The sequence below is a fragment of the Oncorhynchus clarkii genome, chromosome 20 (genome assembly GCF_045791955.1).
Source record: "Oncorhynchus clarkii lewisi isolate Uvic-CL-2024 chromosome 20, UVic_Ocla_1.0, whole genome shotgun sequence".
Lineage (NCBI taxonomy): Eukaryota > Metazoa > Chordata > Actinopteri > Salmoniformes > Salmonidae > Oncorhynchus > Oncorhynchus clarkii.
The window spans coordinates 28,067,171-28,084,288 of NC_092166.1; positions in this window are offsets into that span (position 1 = coordinate 28,067,171).

The window sequence follows — 17,118 nt, forward strand, 5'->3', positions numbered from 1 at the left end:
GACTAATGGATACATACAGAGATAATGACTGGCAGTGGAAGTGGTCTCTCAAAAAACACTATCACAAAATAGCGTCCGCTTAGGTTCATTACGGGTAGTGAGAAAATCCACATATGCCCTATTTCATGAGCTACAATCCATGTTTTGTAAACCACCTAGGATTCTATCATTTCAGTGACCCTTTTTTTTCCACTTTTCTGTCATAGCTTTTAGAATAAACAATTGAAAAATATCATTCTAATGCACACTCACATGCTAGCACCAAAACAAATGCCAGTTCCATAATTTCTCAATTCTCCTTCACCCCAAGCCAAGGTCATGCTGTATGAGCTCATAGACCATTATATACCCAGTACAACCTCTAGGCCTGCCTGGGATCAGACCACCCACTCTCCACCTGCTGATCAGTTTGTGACAGGTGGCATTGAAAAACGATTGACATCCTACTGTAATTTTCTAACTGTTATAATAATTGCATATAGGCATTTATGGATTTAAAGACAATTGTGATGTATTCATTAATCATGAACTATTGTGCACAAGTAGTAGTTATAGAGGTCTTCTGGAGGAACTTGTCTGGTCAAATAAATCCATTCAGTTAATGAATACAAACTGTACTTTAAAAGTACCTTTTTTTTAATCTAAAAAATGGCAGGTTAGCAGGGTTTTTTTGCCATGGAGACAGCTCTGCAGAATGGTCACTAGCTGGCACAGCCACAAAGTCATACAATCTGATTTGAAATCTAAACTTAACCACACTGCTAATCCTAATGCCCACGCCTAATCTTAGACCATTTCAAGACTCATGACAAATGTCAACGTGCTAAAAGAAAATCACCCTACAGTAGCAATAATTGTGGAGTGGTACCTTATCGCTCCACGACAGAAGGTGTCAGTGTATACACTGTCATTCATTATTTTGTGTTGTCACTACGGAAGTGCGAGACATGGCACTATTGAAAGGAGTGATTTCTGGGTTAGAGTTAAGTGTGGAGGTGGAGCAATGGAAGTTGAAGATTTCTGGTGATGTGATGATTTCTGGTGTGTCTGCTGTGTCGAAGACCCAGCGGGGAGCGTGGTGAAACAGAGGAGTCACTGTCAGTCCTTTTGACTCAATATCTGACAAAGTCATGTTAAACAGTGCATTCAGAAAGTATTCAGACCCCTTGACTTTTTCCACATTTTGTTAAGTTACAGCCTTGTTCTAAAATGGAATTTTAAAAAATCCTCATCAATCTACACACAATACCGCATAAAGACAAAGCAAAAACAGCCCCAAAAAATTTTGCACTGAAATATGACATTTACATGAGTATTCAGACCCTGTACTTTGTTGAAGCACCTTTGGCAGTGATTACAGCCTCGAGTCTTCTTGGGTATGACGCTACCAGCTTGGCATACCTGTATTTGGGAGTTTTCCCCCAGTTTTGCAGATCCTCTCAAACTCTGTCAGGCTGGATGGGGAGCGTCGCTGCACAGCTATTTTCAGGTCTCTCCAGAGATGTTCAGACTTGTCCCGAAGCCAGTCCTGCTTTGTCTTGGCTGTGTGCTTAGGGTCGTTGTCCTATTGGAAGGTGAACCTTCGCCCCCAGTCTGAGGTCCTGACCGATCTGAATCAGGTTTTCATCAAGGATCTTTCTGTACTTTGCTCCGTTCATCTTTCCCTCGATCCTGACTAGTCTCCCAGTCCCTGCCACTGAAAAACATCCCCACAGCCTGATGATGTCACCACCATGCTTCAGCTTTCCTCCAGATGTGTCGCTTGGCATACAGCCCAAAGAGTAACATAAAGTTCTGATTGGTGGCGTGCTGCAGAGACTGGAGTAAAAACTAATGGGGGCATTGTTTAATGCGTTTCACAGGACAAAACATTCCAAGCATTCCGATGTACTTAAGCAGGGGAGGTACTACAGGTGCCCTAAAGGGACAAACTAGAATATCAATACAACATATTCCTCCCCCTTTACTTTTGATGAAGAAAAAAAGTAAAGTAAAAGTAAATATTCACTGTTTTGCATATTATTTTCCTTTTTAAATAACTGTTCTCTTAATGTAAATAAAGGACATTTTCAGAATAACCTTTACTGAGCTAGGGAAAGACTCAGACTTCTCAGACTTAACCCTGGGGTGTATTCTGCCCCAATGTCAGAGGTTAGTCTGAACGAAATATTCAACCTTTCAGGGGGTCGTCTTTCTCTTGAAGGGTAATGACGTTGTACAGTTGAGTTTACAGTCACATTGTCTCTGAGTCTGAGTGGTGATGGTGTATGCCCACACTGGGGTGCAACAGTACAGGTGAGTCTACAGTCACATTGTCTGAGTCTGATTGGTGATGGTGTATGCCCACACTGGGGTGCAACAGTACAGGTGAGTCTACAGTCACATTGTCTGAGTCTGATTGGTGATGGTGTATGCCCACACTGAGGTGCAACAGTACCCTGAGTACAGGTGTGTCTGTAGCACTTTCCAAATTTGTAGGTTGCTGCAGTGGATGTTCAGGTGATGGCTCATAGTCATGGTAGGTCTCCAGTAGCTGATCTTGGTTTGTCATTTGAAAAGAGTCATCTCTGAGGTCGGTTCCTGGCAACAGTTGATCCAAGTGTCTCTTCCAGATGTTCTCTGGTCTGTGAAATGTGTAGGACAAAGAGCCCTTTTGTGTGACCACTGTTGTTGGTTTCCACTTTGGACCTTTGCCGGCTGTTCCGAGCAAGAACTCTCTCTCCAGGTCTGAAGCAATGAAAAGCTAATTAACCTATTGAACGATAAGCATGGCTGGTCAAATGCATTTTCGTCAGGGAACCGATTAACCATCCCTGTATTCTATGCGTTCTCTGTGTGTGTGTGTGTACCCATTCCGGTCTTGTTCCAGGGGAGAGGAGCAGTTCTTCTTCGGTGCAATTGAGTCCAACGGTAACATGTTCATCAGAGACTCCTCAGCAGCCCACCCCCTCGCCCTATTGCTGCTAATCGACTGACATCACAGAGAGGTACAATTCAATTACCACAACATCAGTACAACTTTATGGTTCCTGAGTGGCATTAGAAACTATTGGTACTGTAGAGAAATCACCATTCACCAACTACTGCACATACACTTGCAGTGACACTTAACATATGTCGTTGAGGGCCTCAGTAGCTTTATCAATACCAATGTCAATTGAGACTGGAATTATACAGTTAAATTCCACATTGGTAAAAGGGGTGCAAGAAGCCAGTTGAATAGCCAGTGTTCAATGTACATAGGGCAGAAGTCTCTAAGGTGCCGCCTCTAAGATAGAGTAACGGGTGGTAGCCGGCTAGTGTTTAAGGTGCAGGGCCGGATACCAGGTGGAGGACGGCTAGTGATGGCTGTTTAACAGTCCGTTGACATGGAGAAAGAAGCTGTTTTTCATCCTCAGCGTTGATGCACCTTCACTGACTATAGATGGAAGCAGGGTGAAAAGGCTGTGGCTCGGGTGGCTGAGGTCCTTGATGATTTCCTTGGCCTTCCTGTGACATAGGGTGCTGTAGATTCCCTGTAGGGCAGGCAGTGTGCCCCCAGAGATGTGTTGGGCTGACCGCACCACCCTCTGGAGAGCCCTGTGGTTGCGGGCAGTGCAGTTGCTGTAACAGGAGGTGATACAGCCCGACAGAATGCTCTCTATGGTGCATCTGTAGAAGTTTATGAGGGTCTTAGGGGCCAAACCAATTTTATTCCGCCTCCAGAGTTTCAATACTGCTGTTAACTGGTATCTCTGTTAATTGGGGGCGCGGCACAATGTTTTTAATTTGCACACTTTGTTTACAAACAATCTGCCAACAATGGATTCACAGTGGTGGGGTGTTGGACTGATCTTGTTGATCGTGTACATACCCGCTACATACGGACTAAATTATAAAAACAATGCTGGCAGCGGAATCCAATACAGCAGGGAGTTCTTACTACAATGCAACTCCAACACAAACGCGATGGATATCCCAATGACCCATCTAATCCGTGATTGTCTGCGAGTGGACTACAAACCCAAATGCAAATGTGGGAAACGCGGGGGAATCAGACAAAGACTTAAAAACTGTAAGAACAAACTTCCCTTACTGATTAATGCCAGGTCACTGAGGGGGAAAGCGGATGAGCTGTCACAAATATCGGGAGGCCTGTTTGCTGGCATTTACTGAGACTCAGAGCTGACCGTGATCTGACAGTCACAGGGAAACTATACGGTGGGGGCGTCTGCCTGCTTGTCAGGGATCAGTGGTGTAAATGGATCCTGGTAAGAGAGAGACTCTGTACCCCCGACATTGAACTGCTTTCTGTGTCACTGCGACCCTACTATCTGCCCCGTGAGTTCCCCCAATTGTTTGTTACTGTTGTGTACATTCAACCTTAAGCTAATATAACAAAGGCATCAGAGATTATTTATAATCTGCCACAGAAACTGGAATCCAACTCCCCCGACGCACCCAAATGTATTTTAGGGGATTTTAACAACTGTATGGTACAAAGTCCTGTGCACATACCACCAGTATGTGAAATGTCACACTAGGAAAGATAGGACTCTTGACTTGTGCTATGGGACAATACCAAATGTGTTTTCTGCCACCACCAGACCTCCTCTGGGGACATCAGACCACAATGTGGTCTACCTCAGGCCTGTCGGGTCCTGGAGAGGGAGAAATCCACATTTAAAACTGTTCAGATCTGGAAGGACCACAGTATCACTTGTCTCCAGGGGTGTTTTGACTGTACTGTGGGAGGTATTTGGTCTCCAGGGGTGTGTTGACTGTACTGTGTGGGAGGTATTTTGTCTCCAGGGCTGTTTTGACTGTACTATGTGGGAGGTATTTGAGGACAGCAGCTCTGATCTTGATGAACTCACAGATGTTGTTTCAGACTATATAAACTGTGTTGAGTCTGTGTTGAGTCAGTTGTGCCTACTAAAACTTGTAAAATCTTCCCTAACAATAATCTTCCCTAACAATGGGTATCAAAACATCTAAAATCACTACTTGATAGGAAGAAGGCAGTTTATGCTGAGGGTGATAGACAGGCTTTAAGAGATGTACAATGTGAGATCAAAAGATAGATACTGGTGGACAAGGAGCCATACAAGAGTGGAGAGGAGCCTCTCCTCAGGAAACGCAAGGGTGGCCTGGCAAGGGATTAAATCCATGGCTAGTGCCCCCCACATAGGCAAGGGAAAAAAACAGTGCTGACCTTGGGAGATATGAGGGCCAGAACATGGCTAATGAACTGAACGTTTTCTTCTCAAGATTTGAATCAGACAACTTTGTCTGAGGTAAAACAACTGGAAGCATCATTACAAATGTTTGAGAGAGTTGTTGTTCAACAGTCTGATGTTTAAAAGTTGTTCAGGGGATGTAACGCACACAAAAGCCCAGGACCAGACTAAATAAGTGGACATGTGCTGAACAACTGGCTGGTGTTTTTACAGACATTTTCCAATCATCACTCGACCAGCAACACGTGCCAGTATTGTGGAAAAACTCAATAATTATACCAATTCCTAAAGCATCTAATCCCTCTGTGCTGAATGACTACCGCCCTGTCGCCTTGACATCTTTAGTAATGAAATGCCTTGAGAAACTTGTGAAAAGTCATATTCTCAGCGTCACCCAGAAGCTTCTCGACCCATTTCAGTTTGCCTATCAGCCTAGCAGAGGAGTTGATGATGCCATTTGTTTTTTATGTATAATTTCTTACATTGTTAGCCCAGAAAATCTCAAGTGTTATTACGTACAGTCTGGAAGAGCTATTGGATATAAAAGTGATGTCAACTTACCAACATTATGACCAGGAATACGTCTTTCCCGTTCGGAAATCACACTGCACACTGCCCTATCCCATCTGGACAAGAGGAATACCCATGTAAGAATACTATTCATTGACTACAGCTCAGCATTTAACACCATAGTACCCTCCAAACTCGTCATTAAGCTTGAGACCCTGGGTCTCAAACCCGCCCTGTGCAACTGGGTCCTGGACTTTCTGACGGGCCGCCCCCAGGTGTTGATGGTAGGAAACAACATCCCCCGCTGATCCTCAACACTGGGGCCCCACAAGGATGCGTTCTCAGCCATCTCCTGTACTTCCTGTTCACACATGACTGCGTGGACATGCACGCTTCCAACTCAATCATCAAGTCTACGACACTACAGTGGTAGTTCTGATTACCAACAACGACGAGACAGCCTACAGGGAGGAGGTGAGGGCCCTCGGAGTGTGGTGTCAGGAGTATAACCTCTCACTCAACGTCAACAAAACAAAGGAGACTCAAATCTCTGGCCACTTAAATAAATGGACTTAATAAAGGTGTCACAAGTCACTTTAAATATCACCACTATAATAATGTTTACATAGAAGTATCACTAGTTACTTTAAATAACAGCACTTTAAAATAATGTTTACGTATCCTACATTACTCATATGTATATGCTGTATTCTACACCATCTACTGCAACTTGCCTATGCCGCACGCCGTCGCTCATCCAGATATTTATATGTACATATTCTTATTGTCACGTTCGTCGTATGAGTGAGACCAAGGCGCAGCGTGAATACAGTTCCACATATTTTTAATGAACTGAAACTCAACAAAACAACCAACCAAACGAAACGTGACGCTACTGGTGTGCACACAGGCACCTGACTGTAGACAAGATCCCACAACAGAAAGTGGGAAAAAGGGCTGCCTAAATATGATCCCCAATCGAAAACAACGATAAACAGCTGTCTCTGATTGGGAACCATATCAGGCCAACATAGACGTACAAAACCCCTAGACATACAAAAACTTAGAGTACCCACCCTAGTCACACCCTGACCTAAACCAAAATATATAGAAAACAGAGATTTCTAAGGTCAGGGCGTGACACTTATTTATCCCTTTACATTTGTGTGTATAAGGTTGTTGTTTTGAATTTATTAGATTACTTGTTAGATATTACTGCATAGTCAGAACTAGAAGCACAAGCATTTCGCTACACTCGGATTAACATCTGCTTGCCATGTGTATGTGACCAATAAAATTTCATTTTATTTGGTTACAGCTATCATTGAAAGTAAGTATATATTTGACAAACTGTTTTATTCTGTTTTTGTTGGGAGTTAAGTAACTGGCTTCTGTTCAAGGTTTTAACTTGTGTTTGAGCTTTATCAAGCCAGGTATTGGGGTATTCTCTCAAGCAGAAACGCTCAAGGAGAGATTTTCATTGTCTATCATATTCTTCCTCTGTGTCACAGATGCAACCCAGTCTATGAAGTTGGCTGACTGGTAAACCAATTTTTAGGGGGAGAGGTTGATAAAAAATACTAAACTGACAGCTGATAGTTATCTGCAGGTTTTCTGTCAACTGTAGTACTTAGAGATTGTCCCTTCTTTGTAACAAGCACGTTTTAGAAATGTATAGAGTTAATGTTCTTTTCGTTAGTGAAGGAAATTGATTGTTCTCTAGAGTTAATGTAGTTAATGAAGAAATGTGTTTAATTTAATTTCGGAAACAATTGCAATTGCAAAAGCAATTGTCTATATAGTGGGTCCAATATTTAACATGATCTTTATAAGGATTATTTTCATAAATAAAATTCTAATTTCCCCATGACGAGATTTGCATAGTTCGGAGCTAATGGGTTTCCCATTGCTTTTCCAAAGGTCTTGTAAATTTAAAATGCTAACCTGCCGCCTCATTCTCACTCACTCTCATTCCACCTTTGTTCATTTTTCCTGCTACCTGTCATCACAAACATCATCAATCTTTATTCCCACCATCTTCTTTCCAGACACAAATAAATAGTACAAAAAAAGGCTTTTAAAATCCATGGGAATTAAGCAAGAAAGCAATATTGCAGTAGTGAATGGAGACCAACACATAACCATTTCAGGTCTATAAATAAGTAAAACAGTATAAGGTCAGTTACTGCAGGAAATTTGAGACAGTGACATCCTGCCCTAAGGGCACAGTCTGGTGGAAAAGTCCAGGTTTATGTATTTTTGTTTCTTTCTTTGCTGGATCTGTAGTGAAGTCATTGCCCAAAGGGCGCCAGATGGCAATAGAGATTGCATCATCTGTGGATCTGTTTGGGCAGTATGCAAATTAGAGTGGGTCTTGTGTTTCTGGGATAATGGTGATGTGAGCCATTACCAGCCTTTCGAAGCACTTCATGGTACGGATGTGAGTGCTACGGGTCTGTAGTCTTTTAGGCAGGTTGCCTTCGTGTTTTTGGGCACAGGGACTATGGTGGTCTGCTTGAAACATGTTGGTATTACAGTCTCAATCAGGGACATGAAATGTCAGTGAAGACACCTGCCAGTTGGTCAGCACATACCCGGAGCACACGTCCTGGTAATCCATCTGGCCCCGTGGCCTTGTGAATGTTGACCTGTTTAAAGGTCTTACTCACGTCAGCTACGGAGAGCGTGATCACACAGTCGTCCGGAACAGCTGATGCTCTCATGCATGCCTCAGGGTTGCTTGCCTCGAAGCGAGCATAGAAGTGATTTAGCTTGTCTGGTTGGCTTGTGTCACTGGGCAGCTCGCGTCTGTGCTTCCCTTTTGTAGTCTGTAATAGTTTGCAAGCCCTGCCACATAAGATGAGCGTCGGAGCCAGTGTAATACGATTCAATCTTAGCCCTGTATTGATGCTTTGCCTGTTTGATGGTTTGTCGAAGGGCATAGCAGGATTTCTTATAAGCTTCCAGGTTAGAGTCCCGCACCTTGAAAGAGGCAGCTCTACCCTTTAGCTCAGTGCGAATGTTGCCTGTAATCCATGGCTTCTGGTTGGGGTATGTACGTACAGTCACTGTGGAAATGACGTCCTCGATGCACTCATTGATAAAGCCAGTGACTGATGTGGTGTACTCCTCAATTCCATCGGAAGAATCCCGGAACATGTTCCAGTCTGTGATAGCAAAACAGTCCTATAGTTTAGCATGTGCTTCATCTGACCACCTTTTTATAGAGTGGGTCACTGGTGCTTCCTGCTTTAATTTGTGCTTGTAAGCAGGAATCAGGAGAATAGAATTGTGATCAGATTTACGAAATGGAGTGCGAGGTGATCTCAATGAACAGGAATGATGAAGTACGCATCCTTCAGGTTGAGCATGGTGAAATGTTGGCCGCTTGAGATTGCTTGCAACACCCATGCTGGCGAGAGCATCTTCAACTGGACCTCCTTTAAACATAGTAGTTCATAATAGTTCAAATACTACCGACCGACAGTACCAGCCTTAGTCTCATACAATATCTGAAAGAAAGGAGACATGAATGGGGTGTGAACTGCCTGACCATGGGGGAGGGGCAGAGAACACAAACTCACACACGTTTAGCGCAATCCTAGCTTATATATGTGTGGGTCGGCTGTAACTCACGCCACGTTTGTAGCTTATTCTACTATACGTGGGGGTGTTGGCAGGATGTAAGGAGTGTGCTTAGTCCTGCAGTGATCTACTCTCGTTAAACTAGCTACTGCATAGCTCGTTCACCGTGGAACACGCAAGAGTCTAAGTAAGATGGCTGCATCCTGTGTGAGATAAGAGTGGCACGCCTAACGACATGTGAATCACTCTCCGGGGAGAGGTGCAAGCCCACCAGAGCAAAACATACACAGACTCCCGATCTTGCGAAGGTAGGCGCGGTCCCTGAACCCGAAGGCTAATTGAGAGGGTTCTGGTAGATAAACAAGACATAGACAACTAGGACAAACCCTCAGTGCCGCAATACTGGTCTACCAAACCAAGTATCGCCCAGGTTGGAATACTGTCACAACAAGGACAAAACCCAAACGAGATGGCACAAGCCAAACCAAGTGGGGCGACAGCAGAGCAGCCAGATGGAGAGGCTCGCTAGCTTCTCCAAGCTATTGAATAGTTGTGCTTATGCACTCTAACATAGAGCTCTTACCAAGCGAATCCTCTCTGGAATGAAACAAGAAAAAGAAGAGGTGGGAGTGGTACGGCGGCAGCTGATTAACGGAGGCTGGCCGCAGCACTACCCGGTACACGAGACTAATCTGAAATTCTTACTCGGAACGTATCCTGCCGAGTGGAAGGATACCATATTGGAGTGATCCAATATAGTGCAACATAACCCTGATCACACTTGTAGGCGATGTCATGGCTACGCTGGCAAGCTAAGCTCATGCCCAGAAACACGTCATTGGGTCTAACAGTCGTCTCGCTTAGAACTGTGCATGTGCAGGCCATCAAATCAAAGGCGCCACTTCCAAATAAAGTTGTTTTAGACAAAAATGAAAACGTGTCAGTTTGTCACTTTCACACGGTTGGAGTAATAACATGTTCAACTACTTAAGACATTGGCTCGAATCTAGGTTGTGCCTTTAGATTTTGAGAATGTACAACTAAAAGGAATAATTTTTTACTTCTCTCATTGACTTCTCAAACCCCAACCCTGGCCTGGTCTGCTTGGTCCATTTCGCAAGCATTCCCAGAAGTCTAGCAATGTTGCGCCTTTGGGTTTAAAAACTCTGAAAAAACTTAGTGTATTTAAACTTCTGACCCACTGGAATTGTGAAACAGTGAATTATAAGTGAAATAATCTGTCTGTAAACAATTGTTGGAAAAACTACTTGTCATGCACAAAGTAGATGTCCTAACCGACTTGCCAAAACTATAGTTTGTTAACAAGAAATTGGTGGAGTGGTTGAAAAACAAGTTTTAATGACTCAAACCTAAGTGTATGTAAACTTCCGACTTCAACTGTATATGTACACCTCTCTCAAAGAGTTCAGTGTATGAAGTCAGAACATCTGCTGTCTCAGCCACTGCCTGTCACCAAGGGTGTACTCCAAGGCTCGATCCTAGGCACCTCAAAGGTCATGTGGTTTGGTAAGAAGAAGTCCCCTCTCCCCACAGGTGTGATTACTATCTCTGAGGGTTTAGAGCTTAAAGTAGTCATACATGTACTTGGGAGTATGGCTAGATGGTACACTGTCCTCTCAGCGCATATCAAAGCTGCAGACTAAAGATAAATGTATACTTTGTTTCCTCTATCGTAATCGCTCCTCTTTCACCCCAGCTGCCAAACTAACCCTGATTCAGATGACCATCCTACCAATGCTAGATTACGGAGACATCATTTATAGATCGGCAGGTAAGAGTGCTCTCGAATGGCTAGATGTTCTTTACCATCAGATTTGCCACCAATGCTCCTTATAGGACACATCACTGCACTCTATACTCCTCTGTAAACTGGTCATCTCTGTATACCCACAAGACCCACTGGTTGATGATTATTTATGAAAAAAACCTTAGGCCTCACTCCCCCCTATCTGAGATAACTACTTCAGTCCTCATCCTCCACATACAACACCTGTTCTGCCAGTCACATTCTGTTAAAGGTCCCCAAAGCACACACACCCCTGGTTCTCTTATCTTTTCAGTTCGCTGCAGCTAGCGACTGGAACGAGCTGCAACAAACACTCAAACTGGACAGTTTTTTTCTCAATCTCTTCATTCAAAGACTCAATCATGGACACTCTTACTGACAGTTGTGGCTGCTTTGCATGATGTATTGTTGTCTCTACCTTCTTGCCCTTTGTGCTGTCGTCTGTGCCCAATAATGTTTGTACCATGTTTTGTGCTGCTACCATGTTATGCTGATGCCATGTTGTGTTGTTACCATGCTGTGTTGTCATGTGTTGCTGCCATGCTATGTGGTCTTAGGTCTCTCTTTATGTAGTGTTGTTTTGTCTCTTGTCGTGATGTGTGTTGTCCTATATTTTTGTTACGTTTATTTTCATTTTTATTCCCAGACCCCGTCCCCGCAGGAGGCCTTTTGCCTTTTCATAGGCCATCGTTGTAAATAGGATTTTTTTTGTTAACTGAGTTGCCTAGTTAAATAAAGGTTAAGTAAAATAAATACAGTTGAAGTCGGAAGTTTACATACACTTAGGTTGGAGTCATTAAAACTCGTTTTTCAACCACTCCACCAATTTCTTGTTAACAAACTATAGTTTTGGCAAGTCGGTTAGGACATCTACTTTGTGCATGACACAAGTCATTTTTACAACAATTGTTTACAGACAAATTATTTCACTCATAGTTCCCTGTATCACAATTCCAGTGGGTCAGAAGTGTACATACACTAAGTTTACTGTGCCTTTAAACAGCTTGGAAAATTCCAGAAATGATGTCATGGCTTTAAAAGCTTCTGATAGGATAATTGACATTATTTTAGTCAATTGGAAGTGTACATGTGGATGTATTTCAAGGCCTACCTTCAAACTCAGTGCCGCTTTGCTTGAAATCATGGTAAAATCAAAAGAAATCAGCCAAGACCTCAGAAAAAAAATTGTAGACCTCCACAAGTCTGGTTCATCCTTGGAAGCAATTTCCAAACGCCTGAAGGAACCACGTTCATCTGTACAAACAATAGGACTCAAGTATAAAAACCATGGGACCACGCAGCTGTCATACCGCTCAGGAAGGCGACGCGTTCTGTCTCCTAGAGATGAACACACTTTGGTGTGAAAAGTGCAAATCAAACCCAGAACAACAGCAATGGACATTGTGAAGACGCTGGAGGAAACAGGTACAAAAGTATCTATATCCACGCTAAAATGAGCCCTATATCGACATAACATGAAAGGTCGCTCAGCAAGGAAGGAAGCCACTGCTCAAAAAACGTCATAAAAAAGACAGACTATGGTTTGCAACTGCACATTGGGGTCAAAGATCGTACTTTTTGGAGAAATGTCCTCTGGTCTGATGAAACAAAAATAGAACTGTTTGTCCATAATGACCATCGTTATGTTTGGAGGAAAAAGGGGGAACGCTTGCAAGCCGAAGAACACCATCCCAACCGTGAAGCACGGGGGTGGCAGCATCATGTTGTGGGGGTACTTTGCTGCAGGAGGGACTGGTGCACTTCACAAAATAAATGACATCATGAGCAAGGAAATATAGGAAATGTGGATATATTGAAGCAACATCTCAAGACATCAGTCAGTAAGTTAAAGCTTGGTCGCAAATGGGTCTTCCAAATGGACAATGACCCCAAGCATACTTCCAAAGTTGTGGCAAAATGGCTTAATAAGGACAACAAAGTCAAGGTATTGGAGTGGCCATCACAAAGCCCTGACCTCAATCCTATAGAAAATGTGTGGGCAGAACTGATAAAGCATGTGCGAGCAAGGTGGCCTACAAACCTGACCCAATCACATCAGCTCTGTCAGGAGGAATTGGCCAAAATTCACCCAACTTATTGTGGGAAGCTTGTGGAAGGCTACCTGAAACATTTGACCCAAGTTAAACAATTGAAAGGCAATGCTACCAAATACTAATTGAGTGTATGTAAACTTATGACCCACTGGGATTGTGATGAAAGAAATAAAAGATCATAAATAATAAATCATTCTCTCTACTATTATTCTGACATTTCACATTCTTAAAATAAAGTGGTGATCCTAACTGACCTAAGACAGGGAATTTTTACTATGATTAAATGTCAGGAATTATGAAAAACTGAGTTTAAATGTATTTGGCTAAAATGTATGTAAACTTCCGACTTCAACTGAATGTATGTGTGTGTGTATGTGTGTATGTGTGTATGTGTGTGTGTATGTGTGTATGTGTATGTGTATGTGTATGTGTATGTGTATGTGTATGTAGTGAAGTTAAAAAATAAAAATAATAAAACATACATTTGTTTTATTTATTTCACTACATTCCTAAAAAAAAAAACATGTACTTCTTACTCCATACACTTTCCTTGGCACCCAAAAGTACTCGTTACATTTTGAATGCTTAGCAGGACAGGAAAATGGTCCAATTTACGCACCTATAAAGGAAACATCCCAGGTCATCCCTATTGCCTCTGATCTGATGGACACACTAAACACAAATGCTTCATTTGTAAGTTATGTCTGCGTGTTGGAGTGTGCCCCTGGCTATCTATAAATAAATACAAAATAAGAACTGTGCCATCTGGTTTGCTTAATATAAGAAATGTTAAATTATTTATACTTTTACTTTTATACTTAAGTATATTTAAAATCAAATACTTTCAGACTTTTACTCAAGTAGTAATTACCTGGTTGAATTTCACTTTTACTTGAGTCATTTTCTATCAAGGTATCTTTACTTTTACTCAAGTATGACAATTGGGTACTTTTTCCACCACTGCCAAACAGATTAAATAACACATAGTATATCTAGCAAGCTAGATTTACTAGCAAACAGTGAGGATTAACAATAATACAACAATTTACCATTTTAAATCTCTAAAACTGAAGTTGGTTTTACTATAAAAAATATTTGCCTTAGCGTGTCTGTAGGTAGAATACTGTCTGCCTACCTATGCACCTAGGCAGACATGTTCTGGTCACTGTGCAAAAGTTGAAGGTTATGCCATATTTATTTCTATTAAGGTGAAATATTGTTGTAAATGTAATCTCTATGACTTTTGATGTTATGTTGGCACAGTTCAACTATTGTTCAAACTACAATAGAGTCATTTATTTAATTTGTTTGTCTTAGACAATACCGTGGTGCCTGGCTTCTTCCTGGGGTGGATTCTAGACACAAACAGAATGACTATGCCTGTGTCTCATTGCAGCAGAACCGTATCCCGTGAACTGAATCCCTCTCTAGGGACGAGACTTTATGCTGGACTTCAAGCAGATGACTCATGAGGAGCTGAATGGCAGTTTGATCATAACAACACTCCTCCCACAGCTTTACACGTATTCCCTGATCATGCTGTATGTTTCTTTGTGAATAGTAATTTCGTTCATGACCACCAGCTCTCTTAGCTACAGATTGTTACACCAGATAATGTGATTTAACCAAAAATGTTGGTATCCATTACTCGAAATTACAGGATAAATACTGTTTGCTGTAGCACAGAGAATTTTCTACCAACCTTAGCGATGCCGTCTTCATCCTCGATTCGGGGAAACATAAAATGTACGTGTCCAGTTGCAGGGGGTCAGTTTGAATTTGGAAAATGCTCCATTACTCTTTTTGCTCCATTTAATTAAAAAAAAAGTTTTATTTAACCTTTATTTTACTGCTCCATTTAAGTAATCCAACAATGTGTACAATGTCATCTTGTTATTTCAAGTCTTCTCTCATTGATCGAGACAGGTATCTGTCATCATGGGGGCACCGAGTGGCTCAGCAGTCTGAGGCACTGCATCTCAGCGCTAGAGGTGCCATTACAGACCCTAGTTCGATTCCAGGCTGTATCACATTCAGCTGTGAGTGGGAGTCCCATAGGGCGGCACACAATTGGCCCAGTGTTGTCTGGGGTAGGCCGTCATTGTAAATAAGAATTTGTTCTTAACGGACTTGCCTAGAAAAAATGTTTAAATCATGACACAGCACTTTGGGGTGGACACTCACCGGTCTCGACCAATGAGAGAAGACTTGAAATAGACAAGATATTGGTAAATGACATTATCTGTTGTAACAATCTGTAGCTACAGTTCTCTGCACTTGTGTGTCTCTACACATGAGACACAGTGAAGTGTATTACACTGTTCATACAACAAATGTATGTTTCATTTACCATATAACGTTGTTGTTAAATACCCAGTTCTCTAGAGTTAGCATTAAATAGTGTACACTCCCCTGTATTTTAGATTTGGACAAATAAACATTCTTCAGATATCATAATGTCTAACATTTGTTTGATACTCCAGAGCCCTGTACAGGTTAAAGAAATATATTCTGTGAATCCATAAAGACAGACAAATTTCGAAGATTGATAGAAAATATCCATATTTATTTGATGGTGGTTCTACACGGTCTTATGCTGAGCAATACTGGCATAGTTTACACAGGCAGCCCAATTCTGATCTTTTTCCCATTAATTGGTCTTAATCACATCAGATATTTTTCAGAACCGATCTAATTGGTCAAAATACCAATTAGTCAAAAAAAATATCAGAATTTGGCTGCTTGTGTAAACGCAGCGATAGTCCTTTATCCGGCTTCGGTACACTGGCAATGATGTTTGGCATGCTGGGCTGTGGAAGCTGAGACTCTTTGTGCTTATGGCGAATGGTCTTGTCCTGTCTGCGGTGAACGGCCAGCTGGATAACACTCTACCGAATGCGGTGTAGGTCTTCTTAACCACCAACTTTTTTGGACCTCTTGCAGAAAATTTGCTGGTACTGCATGTCTCCTGGAAAGAAATGGTTGTGGTGTTAGTATTTTACACATTTTGTGTAAGGGACGTAGGGCAACACATCTCTGTTGGTAAAGCTGTCAACCAAATGGGACTAGCTAGCGTATTGTTTAGGGACAAGGACATTGGGAGCGGCTTTTGAGAGGAAAGATCAGTCAACAAAGTGAATGGGCTGGGTGGCTGAAGGTGTGAAAAGTCTTAGGAGTGCAGTTCTTACACAGTATGAATTGTCATGTATGTTAGAGGATAAATGGCACCTCAATCGCTCTCATATACAACAACACATTTACTGTCTAAGCCAACATTTACTGTCTAAGCCAACATTTACTGTCTAACCCAGCGTTTCTCAAACTCAGTCCTGGGGACCCCAAGGGGTCCACATTTTGGTTTTATGCCCTAGCTGATTCAAATAATCAAAGCTTGATGAAGAGTTCATTATTTGAATCAGCTGTGTAGTGCTAGGGCAAAAACCAAAACGTGCACCCCTTGGGGTACCCAAGTTTGGGAAATGCTGGTCTAAGCACAACCCCAAAAAACTTGCCTCAGTTAAAAGTACTGTCTTTAAACCTCCCCCAGCCCATTGACTTAGACAGATCATTCTTGTCAATAGTAGCACTTTGCAGGGGCTTTTTGTAGACATGTCTTTTTATTGTGTTTTGAGAATCTGCAGAGAAGAATGTGGTGCTGTCATTACTGTTGGAGTCTTGATTTTACACCTTTCAGTGTCCCCTGCTGGTTTCTGTCCCACAATCTTGTGCTCCATAATCGCAATGTGTGCCCGCTCCCTCATGCTTTTGTACCCAAAATGCCGCCGCTTTGGGGTATTTTTCAGCAGGTTGTGTGGAATGACTCCAGATAACCTGAGTATTAAATTGATTACATGGTCTGAAAGGTGCTCTGTGGTCCCACAGACGTTCTGAGATTGCTGGATGTTGTTCGTTTGAAGTACACAATGCCATCGTCCAAGTTTGT